The following is a 6,440-nucleotide window of genomic DNA, read 5'->3' on the forward strand; positions in this document are numbered from 1 at the left end:
TACCCAAACGAATGGTTCCCAGGCAGCTCCGAGCTGTCCCCGGGTGCGAGCCTCCTCTCCTCAAAGGGTTAACCCGGCGGGGCTCGCTGGCCTGAAATACTATACCAGCGACGCATCCTTGAAGCACAAACTTCACTGCCATTTTCTCAGCTAAGATGGTCTCTGTGCGAACAAGTTAAAGGAGGGGAGAGGAACACAGAGGAAAGTAGAGGCAGAATGTTTCAGTAAAGGAGAAACAGCGTGCTTTGGAAAATAGGTCAGAGGTGAAGAAGTAAGACTAGGCAAGTGGCAACTCCGAATAACTTACCTTAGAACCACCACGGACAGACAGACCGGGCCCGGAGGGTGGTCGGCTCTCGGCGGCTTCTCGTCTCTCTCCACCTTGGGTCGCCCTGGGCCTCCCTCCACCCTCTCCGGGCCCAGGTAAGTAGAAGAACAGGCTCTGAAGCAGGAAGTGGAAGCTGTATGCAAATTTCTACGGAGCCTAGGAAGGCTCTGCTCAAAATCTCCCTGTGGGCAGTGAATCAACGGCTGAGGAGTCAGTTTATTTCTTAAAACAGAAACCTCCTTCATTCATGAGAAAGGGCCAGTGACCAATTAGGCGGCATTTTTGTTTTCGCCACCCAGCTAAGAAGCTGCCCAGGAGTGGGCCGAATCTCAGTGTAGTCGCAGTGCCCTCGCCTGGGAGGGTGTCTCCGGGAGGAGATAGAACTTGAATGTTAAGAATTAGTAATCATTAGCAGCTCCAAAGGAGGGGACTGGGGGCAGATAATGGGGAGGAAGAGGCAGCCGAGCTTCTTCCACCTCCTTTAACTGCTTAAAACATCAGTATTTGCTGCCCATAACCACGGGCGGGCGGGCGGGCGGGCGGGGCGGGGGGAGGCTCACTGACCATGCCCCTGGACACACGTGTACACACAGCACACACATGCCCGTGGCCTGTGCACACACACCACCCTGTTGTCAGGCACAAAAAAAGTGGTTAATTTTAAGAACACACACACACACGCACACGCACATACACATGCACACATGCACACTAACCTCTGGCTGCATTTTCCTGACCTCAAGATTTTTTTCTCCGCTTTCCTTCCCATTGTTTATCAGTGGCCTGCAGAATTTATTGCATGAAGGAGCGCTGCAGGCAGGATGATACCCAGCGTTGTGAATAGAGAGAGAGAGACACAACTGCCTTTCAGGGCAGCAGGGGGTAATGGGAGCAGTGTTAGCTGGAGCTTTGGAGTCAAGAGGACCTGGGTACGAACTCAGCCATGTCACTGGCCAGCTGGGCGCCCTGGGCAGACACACCATGCTCCTGGTGCTGGATTTGTCTGCCTGTTGAAGGGGTCCAAGTGTCAGTCCACTCAGCCGGCTATCTCTCTACTGTCATCAAGGGGACAGGCCCCAGAGCATCCCTGTTCGGATTGTACCAGGTTCTGCTCAAGCAGGATACAGGAAGCAGGTTGCTCAACATTCCACAAGCAGAGAAAATGCAGCTTGTTTTTAACACAGTATACACAGGTTGTTTGTATTTGGTTTGCAGAAAATGATGCAGCTATTAAAAATCATCAATATGTATGTATTATCTGAGCCACTAACATGAAAAAGTGGCTCTGAGATATTAACTAAAAGTATTATTTTTTGCTAATATATGTGACATATACACACACATAGATATGTATATCGATTTTTTTTAAGAGACAGGGTCTCAGTCTATTGCCCAGGCTGGAATGCAGTGGCGCAATCATAGCTCACTGCAGCCTTGACCTACTGGGCTCAAACAATCCTCCTGCCTCAGTCTCCTGGATAGGTGGGACTACAGGTGCACACCGCCACACTTTGCTAATTTTTAAATTTTTTTCCAGAGACACGGTCTCCCTGTGTTGCTGAGGCTGGTCTTGAACTCCTGGTCTCAAGGGATCCTCCCACTTCAGCCTCCCAAAATGCTGGGATTACACGTGTGCCTCACTGCACCCAGCCCAACATATAGATTTGTGTTTGCTCACCACTGGGCCCCAGGGGACCTAGCACACTGCCCTGCCTAGAACATTGTGGGCAATCACTGTGTATCTGTTCAGTGACCAAGTTAGAAATATCTGGAAATTTCTGGAAATATCTGGAAATTTGGAAAGATGTACACCAAACTGTTTAGTGGTGCTCACTTCAAGGGAATGCGATTGAGGAAAATAAATGAGGATGGAGGGCTTTATGATATATACGTATGGACTATTTGATTCTTTTTTTCACAATAACATATAGGACTTTTTCATTTAAAAGAATGAAGTTTTTTAAAAAAGATTTATTACCTTGGCTTTGAAGTTTCTGCTTCAAAATTATTATTAGAGTCATCTTTTGGAGGGTAGGAAAAAATAGCATTTCCTGTGGTCCAGCTGGTACCAGGATACTTTGAGAGAGTTACTGGAGTTAGGAAATGGGAATGGAAAAGCAAAGAAGAATGGCAAGGGGAGGAGCTAGGAAGGAGAGTGAGGGGAGCAGGAAAGGAAATATTTTTCATTTCTCTTTGTTGTCCTTAAATGGATTGGGAAAGGCCTGAAGATGCTCTGCCAAGTACCACCTCTGAAATACAACCCACCAGGGAGAACAAAGGGAAACTTTTCTCCAGTTCTCCACCAACTGTTTTCCTGGGTATGAGACCTAAGAGCCCTGTAGGAAGAACACCAGGTGCTGAAGTGCTGCTTTTCATTGCTATTGGCTGGGCCTTCCTCTTGTCTACAGTTTGTTTGTTTGTTTGTTTGAAACGGAGTCTCACTTTGTCTCCCAGGCTGGAGTGCAATGGCGCCATGTCAGCTGACTGCAACCTCTGCCTCCCAGGTTCAAGCAATTCTCTCACCTCAGCCTCCCGAGTAGCTGGGATTACAGGTGCCTGCCACCACACCCAGCTAATTTTCTTGTATTTTAAGTAGAGACAGGGTTTCACCATGTTGACCAGGCTGATGTCAAACTCCTGACCTCAGGTGATCCGCTCGCCTCCTGTCTAAATTTATCATGAGCAGAAAGGCAGGCACTTCAGTGAATGAGTTCATGGCTCCCTCTTAGAAGCCTCTGCTGGGGCCCCGGGCTGAAAAGCAGCCTGAGGATGGACACTGTTTAGAGAGGGTGTCCTGGATAGGAGGAACCTCCTCTGAACCTGCCTGAGGCAGTTATGGTGAAGTACAGGTGACCCAGGCGAACACGTACAGCTTTTGAATTGCCGTCACAGGAGAGCAACTCTTCACTGAGGACTTACCCTACACTCCCTTTGAGCACATCTCATCCTCCAAACAGTCCTGTGAGGTGTGTTTACTGCCATTCCCACTTTACCTTTGAGGACTCTGAGGCTCAGAGATACTGAGTAACTTCTGCAAGGTCACACAGCTCATCTATGGAGGAGTCAAGCCCAGAGCAGTCTCCCTTCCAGGTGGATGTTATTACTGCCCCCTCCCTGCACCCCGCCACAGCCCCCCAACCCCTACCCTCCATTGCCCTGTTGCCATCTGTTCTTCCTACATGCTTGAGTGGAGGACAGGTAACATGCTTTCTTTGCACAACTCTTGACAATGCTTAAGAAGGGAAAAAAAGGTGTAGACAATAAAAGGGGTGGGGTTGCGACTGTGCCACAGCCTGGTGCTGTGTTTATATGTAAGGATTGCTGTACAGATCATAAATAGAATAGTCAAGATGCAGGTCAGTCTTCTCTCTCTTGTGAGAAATCTAGAAGGAGAGCATGTGGTTTGCCAGATCCTAGAGTTTGCTCAGTGAATTCGTCAGGGTTCTGCAGCGAGAGAATCAATAGGATTACCTCCGTGATTATGGAGGCTGAGAAGTCTTGTGACAGGCTGTCTGCGAGCCAGACACCCCAGGATGCTGGTAGCATGGCTCGGTCCAAGTCTGAAGGCCTCAGGACCAGGGGAGCTGATGGTGTAACTCTCAGGCCAAGGCCAAAGGCCTGAAAACCCAGGGGCCACTGGTGTAAATGCTGGAGTCCAAAGGCTTGGGAGCCTGGAGTCCTTGTCCAATAACAGGAGAGGAAGAGTGTAACTCAGTTCCAGCAGACAGATTGACCCATTCATCTTTTCTCTGATTTTGTTCTCTCTGGACCCCCAGCAGATAGAATAGTGCCCACTCACATTCAGTGTGGCTCTTCCCCACCTAGTCCACTCAGACTCACATGCTAATCTCCTCTGGAAACACCCTCACAGGCACACCCAAAATGAATGCTTTACCAGGTTTCCAAACATTCCTTAATCCAGCCAAGTTAATACCTAACCATCACACTCAGTGTCATTGTCCGTTCCGGCTGCTGTAACAGAATACCATAGACTGGGTGGCTTAAACAACAAACATTTATTTCTCATAGTTCAGGAGGCTGGAAAGTCCAAGATCAAGGCACTGGAAAATCTGGTGCCTGGTGAAGTGTCACCTCCTGGTTCATAAGTGGCCATCTTCTCATTGTGTCCTCACATGGTAGAAAAGGGGCTGAAGAGTTCTCTGAGGTCCCTTTTATAAGGGCACTAATGTCATTCATGAGGTCTCCGCCTCATGACTTAATTACCTCCCCAAAGTCCTACCTCCTAATACCATTACATTGGGGGTTGGGATTTCAATACATGAATTTTGAGGGGATATGACATTCAGTCTATAATACTTAGTGTATTAGTCCATTTTCACGCTGCTGATAAAGACATATCCAAGACCGGGTAATTTATACAGGGAAAAGGGTTTAATGAATTGATAGTTCCACGTGGTTGGGGAGGCCTCACAATCATGGCAGAAGGCAAGGAGGAGCAAGTCACATCTTATGTGGATGGTGGCAGGCAAAGACAGAGCTTGTGCAGGGAAACTCCCCTTTTTAAAACCATCAGATCTCATGAGACTTATTCACTATCATGAGAACAGCACAGGAAAGACCTGCCACCATGACTCAGTTACCTCCCACCGGGTCCCTTCCACAACACATGAAAATTCAAGATGAGATTTGGGTGGGGACACAGCCAAACCATATCACTTAGTATTTTTTATTTATTTTATTTATTTATTTTTCATTTTATTTTATTTTATTTTTGAGACGGAGTCTCGCTCTGTCACCCAGGCTGGAGTGCAGTGGCGTGATCTCGGCTCACTGCAAGCTCCGCCTCCCAGGTTCACGCCATTCTCCTGCTTCAGCCTCCCAAGCAGCTGGGACTACAGGTGCCCGCCATCACACCTGGCCAATTTTCTGTATTTTTAGTAGAGATGGGGTTTCACCATGTTAGCCAGGATGATCTTGATCTCCTGACCTCGTGATCCGCCCGCCTCGGCCTCCCAAAGTGCTGGGATTACAGGCGTGAGCCACCACGTCCAGCCAATCACTTAGTATTTTTTAAAAAGGCATAAGAAGATAAAGAATATCTTATCCCACTCCCTAAGCAAAACTGACCAAACCATTTGGATCTAATGCTTAGAAACTCTCCATCCTATAGCATTAATCTATGGAAAGAAGTGAAAAGGGAAAGGATTCATTCCTTGGACAAACCTTGATTTTACATTTTTAAAAGCTATAATTTCAAATACTAAAAAGACAGAGTGAAACTATGACGTTTCATGTGGAAGAGAAGACAATTACCATCATGTTCTTCCCTGAGAAGGGCCCTTATCCAAAGGGTCTGGTGTGCTCAAACACCAGCTGGCTAACTCTCCCCATAGCCCCTCAATGGACAGTCATTCCTAGGGTCCGAATGTCTGTGTCCCCCCAAAATCCATGTTGAAAACGCTATCTGCAATGTGATGGTATTAAGACATGGGGCCTGTAGGAGGTGATAAGGTCATGAGGGTGGAGCCCTCAGGCATGGGATTAGTGCCCTTTAAAAGAGGCCCAAGGGAGCCTCCTGGCCCCTTCTACCATGTGAGGACACATAGAAGGCACCATCTATAAGGAACAGGCCCTCACCAGACACCAGATCTGCTAGCACCTTGATCTTGGACTTCCCAACCTCCAGAACGGTGAGCAATACATTTCTGTTGTTCGTGAATTACTTGGTTTAAGGTATTTTGTTATAGCAACCAGAACAGACTGAGATAGCCACGGAGGAGTTGCTGCTAGGGCAGAGACAGGAAGAGAAGAAATGCTCAGGCTCCCAGTGTCGGGTCCTGCCACACCAGACCCACTCTAGTCCCACAGCCTGCAGTGAGCACCTGCCTTATTCCAGGCATATGCTTGGTGCTAGGCATGTAAATGGAAAGATTCTCACATGTCTCTTTCGGAAGCAAAACCTGGCAATGCAAGCGGTTCCAAACCGGCCACTACACAAAGCTATAGAATCCACCAGTTGCTTCTGTTCCACTGCTTTTGTGGGCTACTTCCAGTCCAGAGAGGCTGCCCTGCAGTGCCCTGGAAGATACCAGAACTGACCACCACCCTCCTCCTCCACCTCCTGCCGAGCCCCTGGACCCTGCTCTGCTTT

The 6,440-nt window shown here is 48.2% G+C and overlaps 1 protein-coding gene across 3 annotated transcripts in view; it reads right to left on the reverse strand.

Moving 5' to 3' along the window:
* The window catches only part of TRAF3IP2 (TRAF3 interacting protein 2), a 61,980-nt gene that overhangs the window by 47,415 nt on the left and 8,125 nt on the right, over nt 1–6,440 (reverse strand). Inside the window, exon 1 of one of the 3 annotated variants that reach the window (XM_032156850.2) lies at nt 308–596. The exons of 1 other annotated variant lie outside the window; for it this stretch is intronic. The gene's annotated coding sequence lies outside the window, so the exon portion shown is untranslated. Of the gene's footprint in view, nt 1–307; nt 602–6,440 lie in introns of those variants that run through there. One more of the 3 variants, XM_058435488.1, reaches the window with a different exon arrangement.

This window comes from Hylobates moloch, unplaced genomic scaffold (genome assembly GCF_009828535.3).
Source record: "Hylobates moloch isolate HMO894 unplaced genomic scaffold, HMol_V3 SCAFFOLD_2, whole genome shotgun sequence".
Lineage (NCBI taxonomy): Eukaryota > Metazoa > Chordata > Mammalia > Primates > Hylobatidae > Hylobates > Hylobates moloch.